The sequence below is a fragment of the Quercus lobata genome, chromosome 5 (genome assembly GCF_001633185.2).
Source record: "Quercus lobata isolate SW786 chromosome 5, ValleyOak3.0 Primary Assembly, whole genome shotgun sequence".
NCBI lineage: Eukaryota > Viridiplantae > Streptophyta > Magnoliopsida > Fagales > Fagaceae > Quercus > Quercus lobata.
The window spans coordinates 41,641,345-41,655,397 of NC_044908.1; positions in this window are offsets into that span (position 1 = coordinate 41,641,345).

Consider the following 14,053-nt stretch of genomic DNA (forward strand, 5'->3'; position numbering starts at 1 on the left):
TTTACTAAACAAGTATAAAACTAAGGCTCAAGCTTGGCTTATTAATAAACAAACAAACATGAACAAGCTTTTTATCGAGTCAAGTCCAAATTGTTTATGAACAGCTTGGTTCATTTACAACCCTACTTTTTATGGGCTATCAAAGAATTAATCCTGGTAAACAGGTCGAGTTCGGATAAAACAAAAGCAATCGTAAGTATAACATCTCTCTCTCTTACTACTACTAGTCGCTACTACTCTGGTATTTGGGACTATTTTATGGAAGTCCATATCACAATGTTGAGTTACACAACTCTCTTTCTCTCCGCCTGTAATGCTACACTATGTTTCTTTTTTGGTGTTTTTAGGGGTTCGTCTGAGATTCCTAGAAGGATTATGGGCTATTTGGCTAATTTGATTATTTTGAGTAGGTCTACCAACTTCATTAGAGCACTAGCATTGGAGGTGTAAAAACTCCCCAATTGTTATTTTAGCAACTCACAGCCTCAAATACACCACACATCCCAAGGTGGATTCTTAAAATATATACCAACTATGAATAGTCAGTTCTTATAAGAGCATTAGTATTGGTGGAGGCAAATAGATAAAATACTAAATTTAGCAACTAAAAATAAGAGCATTAGCATTGGGGGTATAAAAACCCCCCAATTGCTATTTTCCCTCCTAAAACCTTAAAACCATGCTCCATCCGGGTATGCAAACCCAAAACGTTTTCCATCATTATTACAATAAGGTTGCATATATGCAACCTTAGAGCACTAGCATCCACGGATGCATACCAATCTCTATTTTACACCGTAAAAACCTATTTTATCTAACCATCTCATTTTATAACTCACCTAACATCCTAGTTTCTATTTTTACATACAACACAATAACATAATATAAACCAACACAATAACATAATATAAACCAACACAATAAAATAATATAACTACACCCTAAAATATTACAACTCTCCCCTCCCTCTAAACACCATAAGATATTTGCTAATAAAATAATAATTTTTTTTTTCATCCTAAGCTACAGTTGGTTCTCATATATAAGAACCAAATGTTCATGTATGGTAAAAAATAAAAATGAAAACCCATCCCAGATGTAGCTTCTTTCTGCCTTATGGGTTGCTAAAATAGCAACCGAGGGGTTCTTACACTCCTAATGCTAGAGCTCTTAGAGCACTAGCATTGGGAGGTGTAAACACCCCCTCAATTGCTATTTTACAACCAAAACCTCAAAAAAACATGCTCTATCTAGTTTGCTATATGTAAAAAAGTATACCATCCCTAAACAATAAGTTTCTATATATACAACCCACTGTTCACAGGTTGTAAACTTTAAATCTAATATTTTATTTTCTCTCTCTCTCTTTTCTCTCTTCTTTGATTCTCCCTCTTTTTTTATCTCCATTCTTCTTTGTCTATCTCTCTCTTTCTCTGTCTCTCCCTTTTCTCTCTATATTTGATTTTTTTTTCTCTCTCTTCTCTTCTCTGTCTTTTTCTCGATTGTTTTTGGTTGGGTTGAATTAGTGGTAATTGGGTTTAAAGTGGTGGGTTGTTTCAGTGGTTGTTGAGTTCGGATTGGTGGTGGGTTTCAGTGGTGGTCATTTGGGTGTTGGTTGGGTTTTACAGTGGAGATCGAGTTTGGGTCACAGTGGAGATCAAGTTTGGTCATAGGTCATGGTGGAGATCGAGTTTGAGATCGGGTTTGGGTTTTAGTGGTCTCTCCCTCTCCATTCATGTGGGTTTCAATTCCAATGGTGGTCGTTGTGGAGAATGGTGGAGCCGTGGCTTGAATCGGTTAAGGCTTGGGTTGAATTGGTTAGGGCTTCGGTTGAATCGGCTGCAGGCAATGGGTATTTTGGCTCGGGTTGAATCGGTTGAATTGGTGTGGATATTGGTTGCAGGTGATGGGTATTTTGGCTTGGGTTGAATCAATGTGGAGATTGGTTGCAGGTGATGGATATTTTGGCTATGATTTGTTCTGTGGGTTCAGATTTGGTTGGGTTTGGATTTAGGATTTCAGTTTGGTTTTCCAATGATGGGTTTGGGGTTTGTTTTGGTGTTTCAAAGGTGATGGTGGTGGTGGTGGTGTTGTTGTTTGTTGGTTTGGTGTATCTAGGTGGTTGGTTCGGTAGTGTTGGTGTTTGAGTGTGAGTTTGGTTGTTGAGGAGAAATGAAGAGATGACAAAGAAATCAATAGTTTTTTTTTTTTTTTATAGTATTTGTTTTGTAGTTTATATTATTTTATTAGGTTGCATGTAAAAATAAGAACAGGTATGAAGGGTAAGTTGTAAAATGAGTTAGTAAAATAGATAAAGTGGTGTTTGAGGATGTAAAATAAAGACTAAGATACATCCTCGGATGCTAGTGCTCTTACTGTTCATGGGGTTGTAAACAAAAATATAATATTTTAATCACTCACACTCTCTCTCTCTCTCTTCTTGCATTATATAATATTTTTTATTATTTTATTAGGTAATTTATATTATTTTATTGAGTTATATGTAAAAATAAAAACCGGGATGTATGGTGAGTTGTAAAATGAATTAGTAAAATAGATAAAGCAGTGTTTAAGGATGTAATTTTTTTTTTTTTGGCATCCCTGAATGCTAGTGCTCTAACAAAAGTGTGATGCATCAATGAAGCAAAAGCCATATTTTTTGGCTGTTGAGCTACAATGCACAACCAAAAATGGCTATGCACTATAGCTAAGATGGTAAAAAAAAACAATATTTTATTAAAAGATATATTATTTTATTGTATTGGTGGTGGTGGTTGTTGTTTATTGTAGTAGATATATTATTTTATTATGTTGAATACTAAAATAAAACTACTGATGATGTTGGGTGTTTTCTAAAGTGAAATGGTAAAATAGATAAAGTAGCTTTTGTAGTACCAAATTGCTAAATTCTTGGCACCACCAATGCTAATACTCTTATAAAACCTACTATACATAGGATGTAAACTTATTTTTCATTATTTTATTCATCTCTCTCCTTAAATAAAAAATCTATGCAACTCTTACTATCTATTGCTCTCTCTCTCAAACTCTCTATTCTCTACAGGTCGAACCTCACAGACCACCAAGGCTCAAGCCAGGGGCGTAGCCAGGATTTTTCACTTGGGGGGGGCCGAATCATGTACTTATAGGTTAGTCATAACTCATAACCAATAACCATATTTTATTATTGAAATATAACTATAACTATGATGATAATGTGAGAAAAAAAATACTCCCTCTGCCCCACTTTTTTTGCCCTGTTTGAAAAGTCAAACTTTTTAAGGGAACATCATTTATTGTCTTGTCTACCTTTTAAAAATGTATAAGTTTCCAAAACTAGCCTTAAAAAAAATTATCAGAAAATTGAATTAGTAAATTAATAGGGGTATAATAGAAACATTAGTAAATTAATGACTTTTATTTTTAGAAACATGACAATATTTTGGAACATTTCAAAATGGAATAGAGGACAAAAAAAGTGGGACGGAGGGAGTATATAACTATGAGGAAAACAAATTGGTGATATGAGAAAAAGATCAAATTTTGTGGAAAAAAATGATGATTGTGGTGATAATGATGAGAAAAATAAATATACTAAATTTGAAGACCAAGAATGAAAAAGAAAAACACACCAATTCGAGCAATGCACATTGCATTTCACAATTGTAAACAATTTGTATTCTTAGAAAAAATAAAAAGAAAGGCACCTGGAGGCTAGGGTTTTATTTGGTTTTGGTAAAAGTGTGTGTTTTGTTTGGGTGTACACTTGAGAAACTAACTAAATATTGGAATTTTAAATAGCTAAACGCGGTCATTGCTAGATTTTAAAGAGGAAAAACATAAAAACTAACACTGGACTAACATTTGTGACATTTTTTTAAGGAAAGTCATAAGTTTTCATTATTCAAAAACAAAGCAAAACAATAGTAAAAAATGAGCATGAACTGTGAAGATGATGAACATATATAGCTAATTGGAACTCTAAAACTAGGGTTCTTCTATCCAATAGTTTAGAAAACTCCAATTTTTTTTGGCATGTAATGCAAGTAGGTGAACTACTTGGTTATCTTTTCTTTTAGTATGATATGATTTAAGCTAAGTTAAGAGTAATCTTGCCTCTGTAAAAAAATTTGGAGGGGCCAATCATTACATTTTGTAGGGGCCCAATTTATTTTTATACAATACTATAAGGGTTTTAAAAATTGCCCCCCCCCCCCTCCCCCCAAGGCTATATGTCCCTCTACCCCTGGCTCGAGCTTGCTTTGCCACTTGCCAAGCCTCCACAACTGCGGCTCACCTTGAGCTCACCCTCTTCCTCCCTCGGATTCCTCTATCTGAAAATCTCATCTCTTTTCCAAATCGTAAACCCAATTTGACCACCATAACCACCACCTTATTTTCTTTTATTTTTCTGCTTAAGGTGCCTTATTTTCTTTTATTTTTATGCTCAAAGCTCCCTCCTTTTTTTCTTGTCCATGGGTTTGGTATTTGGTTTGAGATTTGAGAAGTAGGTATGATTGTGGTGGTGTTTGTATGTTTTGGTTTGGCCTTTATTTTTCTACTCAAAGCTCCCTCCTTTTTTTTCTTGTCCTTGGGTTTGGTATTTGGTTTGAGATTTGAGAAGCGGGTATGATTGTGGTGGTGTCTGTATGTTTTGGTTTGGCCATGAGTTTGGGGTTTGTACTGGTTATGTATGTATATTGGGTATTGGGTTTGGGTTTGAATCAGTGGCTTTGGTGGTGGGTGGTGTGATTAGGTTGCTGGGCAGTGGTGGTAGGTCAGTGTATTGGGTTGCTCAGCAATGGCTGTGGGTGGCTGAGAGATAGATGGGAAAAGACTTCTTTATTTTTTATTTTTTTTATTTTAAGAAAAGTGAAGAGACTGAAATTAGAGGGAGGAGACATAGACCCTTTTTTTAATATTATTTTATTGTGTGGTTAATATTATTTTAATGGGTTAGATGTAAAAAATAAAAATTGTGATGTAAGGTGTATTGTAAAGTGTGTTGGTATAATAGATAAAATAACTTTTTAGATAGTAAAATAAATACTAGTATGCATCCCCGGATGCTAGTGCTCTAAAGCTTAGGTTCCATGAGAGAGTTTTATAATACTCAAAAACTCTTTTTGCAAAAGAAATAAAATTTAGGCTAAATTACAAAATATACCCTTTAACTTTGCTCAAAATTCATTTCAATCCCATAATTTTAGTTTTAATCATTTCAATTCTTTAACTTTACTAGTTATTTTAACGTAGTATGTTCGCCGGAATCATCTCAATATCAAACAAACCCCCAATGCCCGCCAAAAGGATACCTCTTGTAAACCCGACCCTTTGTAAAAAAAGGAGAGCCCCTTGCAAGGATTAGGGATTCCATTTTAATGAAAAGGGGGTTAAAATCTAAACCCATGATGAGACAAAAAAAAAAAAGATTAGAATCAAGATGATAGGATTCGAACCTATGACCCTCTATACCCAAAACAGATGCACTGACCAGACTGCGCTACACCTCGTCTTAGCCCTCGGAGCATTCAGATCCGCCTGATTGATGAACACTTTCATCGAACTTGCCCATCCTTTTGGGCACACAGACACGAGAACCAATCCGAGTAATCCACCGCTTTTTTTAGAAAATTTGCCTCCAGCAAGATAGGGGCGACCCTCAGTCTTCCTCTCACTTCCTAATCCTAAAAGCTCACTCCCGACTACCTGTCCTTTGGACCCTTCGCCCACTTAGAAGTGGATTCAAACCACTGACACAAGGATTTTCAGTTCTTTGCTCTAACCAACTAAGCTACCTGAACCTTCCATTGAAAGTTCACTGTTAATCACCAAACATCTGAGGCTATTTTGGTATTTTTAAGCTTCTTGATTTTTTTTTTTTTTTAAAATCCAAAAAAAACTAATAAAAAATATTTAAAAAAATTCTCACTCTCCCTTTCTCTAATCTGATCTCTCTCCCCAGCCTCCATCGCAAGTCACTCGGTCCTTTAACTTTTCGCTCTACAAGTTCAACCAATTGCACAATCAAATCTCGAAAGGTACGATGAGGAGGTTGATGTCAAGGCTGATGATTTCATCAATAGGTTTACGCAACAGTATTTCTTCTACTAATGTACAGCACTCTTTGCTTGTCTACGTGTCCACTGGAGATCAATCCTTTAAATCAGCCAGAACAAGCTCTGTATTTCTTATACTATGCGGACTGTGTTAGACTTAGATCATAGATAAGGTCCTCTACCTCTAGACTGGAGAGCTTTTATTACATTGGAAGAATCTTACTAATTATTTTGATAAAAAAAATTTAGGCCCTATTTGGTACACTATTTTAAACACATGTTTTCTATTTTTAAATAACATTACACATTTTTTCACACATTTTTTCACCCACACGTAATTCCAAAAAAACTAAAAACTGTGTTTAAACACACGTACCAAACGAGCCATTAGTTTGCTGCATGAAGTTAGTTTGCTAGATGTCTTTTTTTTTTTTTTTTTTAGAAAATACTTTTTTGTTAATTATTTGGAGTTTTAATTTTCTAAAATTAAGGAGACATCTGGTAACTTTATTCTAGTAACGTTGTTTGTATTTTTTTAAATTACATGTGGGGAAAAAGTGTGTGGAAATACATGTAATGTTGTTTAAAAACTAAAAACATGTGTTGAAAAACATGTATCAAATGAGCCCTAAAAAGGCCAAAATGCATTTTCTTGTATTTTAGGTAACTAGCGGTGCATTTTTAATAGAAGGATTATATTGAATAACGGTTAAAGTTAGAGGACTAAAATAATTGAAACAAAAGTTACAAAACTTAATCAAATTTTGGGCAAAGTTATAAGGTTTAATTTGTAATTTAGCCTGACATTTATTTGACAAATTCTAGTATAGTTTGTAGAGCACCTGCACCAAACCATATATAATAGAAAAATGTGTAAAATTTACACATTTAAGTCCCAAAACTACCCATTTGTAAAATGTGTAAATACACAGTTATGGTTACAAATTGGTAAATATACACATTTATAAATGGACTAATATGGGTAGTTTTTGGACTTTTTTTTTTTTTTTGGAGAAAAAAAAAAAAACTACCCACATTAGTCCATTTATAAATGTGTATATTTACACATTTGTAACCGTAACCATGTATTTACATGTTTACTTGAGCTATGTATTCTATTGTTTTATTAATTTTACAATTCTGCTCCTTTTTTTCCTCTCTCCTCCCCTCTGTAAAACGATCACAGACTTCTCTTCTCCCTCATCTTCTTTTTCCTTTGTTACACACAAACACACTCACAAAGACAAACCAACACAAACACACCTACACAAACAAACCAACAAAGAGAGAGAGAGAGAGAGAGAGAGAGAGAGAGAGAACTGTTGTGAGGTTGTTGAAAGTATTCTAATTTAAAAAATTTAAGGCCAATTTTGAAAACCTCAAAGATCAGCCTTTTCTCCAAAAATTGTGAAATATTGGAACTATTCATGTTTTTTTTTTTTTTAGACACCTTATATCCATAATCAAATAGTAGTAATAACTAGGGTTCTTCCATTGGTATCTTAAGCTTGATTCGAATCTTGCCTATACGAAAAGAAAATTTTTGGTATCTTGACCTAAAGAGGGGCAAAATGGTCATTTAGCCCTTTTCTTGAAATGTGTATCCAAACAACCCCAAGTTTGAAAAAATAAAGTCGAGTTCTGCTTGCATCTTTACTTTACTAAAGTCGAGTTTGATGCAACTTTTACTACTATGGCAATGGCTAATGTGGCATTTTTTAATTAAAATTGTCCAGTGGAACTCAACTTTCTTAAAGTCAAGTTCTGTGAAAAAAAAGTTTTTTGTGGACTTGATTTTATGGAAATCGAGTTCCCATGAAATAAAGTTTAAGAAAGAAAAATCTCCTCTTTTCTCTCAATTTATGTTTCTAACTCTCTCTCCTCCCTATTCTCAGACTCTTCACTATTCCCATCTCTCTTCTCAGTTCTCATTCGCCCCTCTCAAAATTCCTTACTCTCCAGTGATCTATCAACTCTCTTCACAACTACAAAATCCCTCTCACTCTTGCCTGATACTCTCTCAATATCCCTAACATACTCTCCATCTAATCTCTCTCTGATGGTCTCATCCCTTTCTCCTCCTCTCTCAGTTTTTCATAATTTGAAATTGATCTCTTAAACCTTAAGCTACAGTCTAAAACCCTAAGCTACAATTTGAAACCCTAAGGTATGGTCTTTATTTATCTGTTAATTTTTGTACTTATTACTTTTATTTCTAACTTTGAAGTGTTGTTCGTAAAATTGGTTGGTGGGTTTAGCACCCAAAACATCAAACTCAGAATAAGAAACAAAATTACACGTGAATTGTGGGTTTGTCAATGATTATTTCTTGGATTAAGTTTTGTTCTTGTATTAGATGGGGTGATTTAGGGACGAGAACAATATAATTTGTTATTTTTAAAATTCTTTTGTATTCTGTGATTTTGAAAATTGAGTTCTAAAGTATTGTTGTTCCTAAGAACATAAATTAATAAATAAATTAAACTTCATAATCTTCAAATAATCATTTGAATAATAAAAATTCACATAAATTAGATTTCACCATAAAATTAGATAATAAGTTGAGAGATATTACCTTGATGGTACCTTAAAATAATCTCATATCATGATAAACAAAATTACAATCAATTCAGGTATAATTTAAGTGCTAGAGTTGAGGCGTGGACCATGTCGCTCTATTGAGATGATACACGCTGTCTACGGGATTTTCGGTATGGTAGACTAACAACATTGTGTGCCGCCCCTACAAATACAATAGCCCAGCTACCTTGTTGATTATACTTACAAGCCTACACCATTTGTAGTATAAGAAGCTCTTAAAATAGTACTTTCCAAACCTAGAATATAATAGAGTGGGGATATGTATTTTTCATTGAAAAGAAGGAGAAAATATAATGCAAATATTTATTTTTTTGAGTAAATAATGCAAATATTTGATGGTGTATGTAATAGTGAGAAGATAAAAAAATAAAATAAAAACCATATTTCCTCTTACTATATCCATATTTTGTCTGCACATATTGGTCTTATATAGACCAAAGAATCCTACAATATAGTGTGGTGGGCCTTTTGCAACTGCAGGCTGGGCTGTCTCCTACCACGCTAAGGCCCAAAGGTTCTGGCTAAGAGAGTCAAGACCAGCTTGGCTGCAACACACCCTAAACCAACTTGTGCGCAAATTGAGACCCCTTTGTCAAAACTTCGGTGACAGGCCCACGGCAGAGGAAACTATTAGAAAAGGGTTATGGCAGACAGATATATTATAGCAACAATAAAAGGAAGTATGCTTACTGCCAGCCGGAAAGCAAAAAATATTGAATGAAATAAAAGGTAAAGCAATGCAACAATATAAATGCAATATAAATAAGATAATAATAATAAGAGGGAAATAACACCAATGCTTAATCAATAAAACGAAAGAAGAAATGGTTAGTCTGCTGTGCTTGGTTGTTTTACGAAGTTAAGTCCAAGAAGGGAACCACTTCTTCAATGTGGGTAACCTCACAGGGAGATCCTACCGTGGAAATTACCCACTTTGAGGGAATGGCCTATATGGCTTATGCTCAAATTCCTTAATAAAGGGTAGGCTTTTAGAAGGAGAGAAGAGATTAGCCTATTGGTGCATGTCTGCTATCACACTCTTGCCTACTCTTTGTTGTTTCTTTCTAACTCCTTTTTCTTTTTAATTTTTCTACTCTATTTTTCTTTCTTTTTCTTGTTCCCTTGTGGGGGTTGTTATGTTCACTCTTTTTTCCTCTCCTCTTGTTCTGTTTTTCTTGTTATTCCTATACACGGTAGAGGGCCCTTTTATACTGCTTGCCGTGAAGGGGTTTTTACTGTTTTACCCCTTAACTGCTTTTGTCTGGGTGTAGGTGTCCTTCCAGACCACCCACTAGTCTTTTCAACTACTCAGCCACCACCATTTACCTATGCTGGCCGTGCCATATCCCATTACCAGACAAAGAGTCTTATTTTGTTTGCTTGCTCACCGTGGGATTTCCATCTGGATAAGGGTCGGCATTCTCTCTCACTATCTCTCATGGCATGCACCTAGTGATTCCAGCTCATCTTTCCCTCTTTTGGGTGGTATGTCATCCTAGTAAGACATTTCCCCCAAAAAAGTTTGAGCGGGAATCCCAGAATAGGCTTTCCCTTTCTCCCCACCACCAAACCATACCCTTTCTTACTTCTGACCCATGGCCCACCACTTCCTGTATTGGCTGGGTACAGCTTGGTGGTGCCTGAGCCTTGTACGTGCTCCACTTCCATATGTGTCCATGGCTTGTCTGTTACTCATGTGTTTGCCATGACTTGAAGGATTGTCTATACATTCTACTGCTCATTCTTGATCTTTTGTGGCGTGAATCATTCTCTAAGCCTTCGTTCTTTACATCTCACTTCCTTCCTGGGCTGGGCCTTGCTTGATTATGGCTTATTCCTTTTCCAATCCATTCTTTGCCTTTCTGCTAGCAATTCTGCCATGTCATTCTGTCATTCTTGCTGTGCTATTGTATGACTCATGCTTGCTAGTCTCCTTTTAGGCCTGCTGTATACTTTCCCTTTACTTAATTCCCATGGCCCAGTATTACCATTGGGCTAGTATTCATACTACTTTGGGCTTCCTTGACCCATTATGTTGCTTCTGGGCTTCCTTGGCCCATCTCATCCTTTTGGGCATCCTCAGCCCATTTCCTTTCCTCGGGCATCCTCGGCTCGTTTCCTTTTCTTAGGCATCATTGGCCCATTTTATTCCCATGGGCCTTTGCTAAGTCTCTTGGGCTTCCTCGATCCAAATTACCATATCCTTTACTTTTGGGGTTCATGAGCTTTCCATCAATCCCTTACTCACTTAATTCATTACTTTGGGCCTCTTTGGCCCATTCTCGCTTGCTTTCTATTTCATATAATGCTCATGGGTTTACTACTTCTTTTCTCTGGGCTCCTTTAGACCCACTTGCTTTCTTTTAGGCCCATATATTATTTTCTAAGCCTATGATCCATTATTTCTGTCATTCGGGCTTAATGGTTTTCTTCCCAATTTACTAACTCTTTTCCTCCATATTGTTGGGCTTCTTCCTACTATTGGGCCTCTCTGCCAAAGTGGGCATCAACATATAGATCATGTTTTTTTTTTTTTTTTTTTAAACGCAGCAACACTTCATTCATTGAAACTGAAGAGAGTCAAAATACAATGCCTCCAAGGCTGGTGGTGGAGAGTCCTCCAACTAGAATACATCATCAACTATAATTTTCGCATAACGCGCTAGAGAATGAGCTACACAATTTGCATCCCTTTTCACCAATTTCACTTCTGCCCAATGTAAACCAACAACCAAACATTGTATATCAGCAATGATATGGCCTAGCCAATACAAGTTTGTATCACTGGACATTAATGAATTCAGCACCTGTGCACTATCTCCTTCAATCACCAATTCAAAAAATCCAATATCAATGGCAAATTCTAGAGCTCTGCGGCATGCAAGGACTTTAGCTTCCGTGCTATCTTGTACCTGAGGACCTTTGGTAGAAATTGCTCCCATTACTTCACCGTTTTCATTGCAAATGATAGCTCCTATACTTGAACACTTAAGGTCCAAGAAAATGGTTGCATCAAAGTTAAGTTTGAACTTTGAATTTGGTGGTGGGCACCATCTGCTCTCTGTGCTGGTTCTGTGGACTATAGTTAGCTGCTCTTGAGCTTGCTGAAATTCTGCCAAGAGATCAGATGCTTGTTTATTTAGTTGGGTTGGTGCCTGAAGCTTTCCCCCATGGATAATCTTGTTCCGTTGGGTCCATATGAGCTAGGCTTAGACTAGGAATAGCTCAAAGTCTTCCCTTGACAAACGGTCCTATAACTTTTCAAACAATTGCATTGAATCCCGTTGACCCCCAACATGTTTTTGTAACCTCACTGAGCTGCTTGCCCATACATCTCTTGCCACTCCACACTCCTATAAAGCATGAACCCCTATTTCCAAAGCAATCTTGCAAAGTTCACAGGTATCATCCACCGTAATTCGTCAATGGACTAAATTTTCCCGCGTAGGAAGGATGTTTTGGCACGCCCTCCAGCCAAAGACTTTGATTTTATTAGGCACCTTAAGCTTCCATAACTTTGCCCAAACTTTAGTTCCACTGTGCCCTCTTGAACTTTCTGCCCAATCCGCCTCCCTAAGCATTTGTGTTGCCATATAATATCCTAATTTCACAAAATATATTCCCCTAGTTGTGTGAAGCCACATTACCGAATCCACTACTTGTCTTCTACTTAGTGGCATCCACAATATTGCCTCTGCATCCTCTCTATGAAACTTTGTCATGATAAGCTCTCTATTCCAGCACCTTAATTCGGGGTCCATGAGTTCAAAAACTCTCCATTCCCATTTTTCCTCAACAGGGTGGACTAGGATTTTCTTTGTGGGGTGGTTAGGGATCCAACTATCCGACATGAGCCGTACGGATGTCCCATCTCCCACCCTCCAATAGCATCCATTTTTTAAAACTGGTTAAGCAGCAATAATACTCTTCCAAATAAATGAGCTATTCAGTGAATCAACTGCTTCCAGGAAATTGCATCGTGGGAAATATCGAGCTTTGAGGCACTTGAACACTAAGGATCCTTGGTTTTGCAATAATCTCCATCCCTGTTTAGCTAGCATGGCAAGATTGAAGGCCTTCAAGTCTCGTAATCCCATTCCTCCAACTTTCTTAGCTTGAGTTAAGATACTCCACCTTCGCCAATGGATTTTCCTCTCCCTATCAACTTAACCCCACCAGAAGTTCGCACACATTGCGTTGAGATCATCACAAAGCTTTGTTGGCAATTGGAAGACACCCATTATGTATGTGGGGATAGATTGTGCTACGGCCTTAATCAACACCTCTTTCCTGGCCTTGGACAACAATTTGCCTTTCCAACCCAGCAACTTTTTCCACACTCTATCTTTAAGATAGGAAAAAGTTTGGTACTTTGCCCTTCCAACCAATGTCGGTAGCCCCGGGTAAGTTTCAAACTTTGCTACTTCCTTTACAGCCAACTTCACCTTTATCCAATCTCGCATCCCCTCTGGAGTGTTGTTACTGAAAAATACTGAGGACTTCTCCATATTATTACACTGACCCGAGGCATCTACATAAGTTTGTAGAATTCCATTTATCACCTAGACTTCCTTTTGAGTGGCTTTGTAGAACAACAATGAATCATCAACGAAAAGCAAATGAGATATTGTTAGCGCTCTTCTACAAATAGAAACACCATGAATCCTCCCCGCCGACTCAGCTTTTGCTAATAAGGATGTGAACCCTTTTGCACACAATAGAAATAAGGTGATAGAGGGTCTCCTTGATAGAGCACTCGAGATGGGGTAATATTTCCAAAGGGTTTACCATTAATATGTATAGAAAAGGATGGTGAAGAAACACAAGCCATCACCAGCTTGATCCAATGCCCAGGAAAGCCCAATTTAGTCATAATGCCACAAAGGAAAGCCCATTCTACCCTATCATAGGCCTTACTAACATCCAATTTCAAGGCAAAAGAGCCGGTATTTCCTTTCTTTCTACTATGCATAGTATGTAAGGTCTCATAAGATAATAAAACATTATCTGTGATGAGTCTTCCAGGTACGAAAGCACTTTGTGTAGATGATATGATTTGTGGCAAAATCTGTATTAGTCTATTTGCTAAGATTTTAGAGATGATTTTATATATCACATTACAAAGGCTAATCGGGCGAAAATCAGACATTTTTTCAGGGCTTTTAACTTTCGAAATGAGAACAATATTAGTAGAATTTATTCTAGGTACCATGTGACCAGACTCAAGAAAATCCAACATAGCATCTATTACATTATTACCAACAATATGCCAATACTTTTGGAAAAAAAGAGCATTCATAGCATCAGGACCAGGGGCCTTTTGTTGGTGCCATTTGGAACAACGCTGCTTTGATTTCGTTTACACTAAACTCACTGGTCAAGGTTTGATGCAT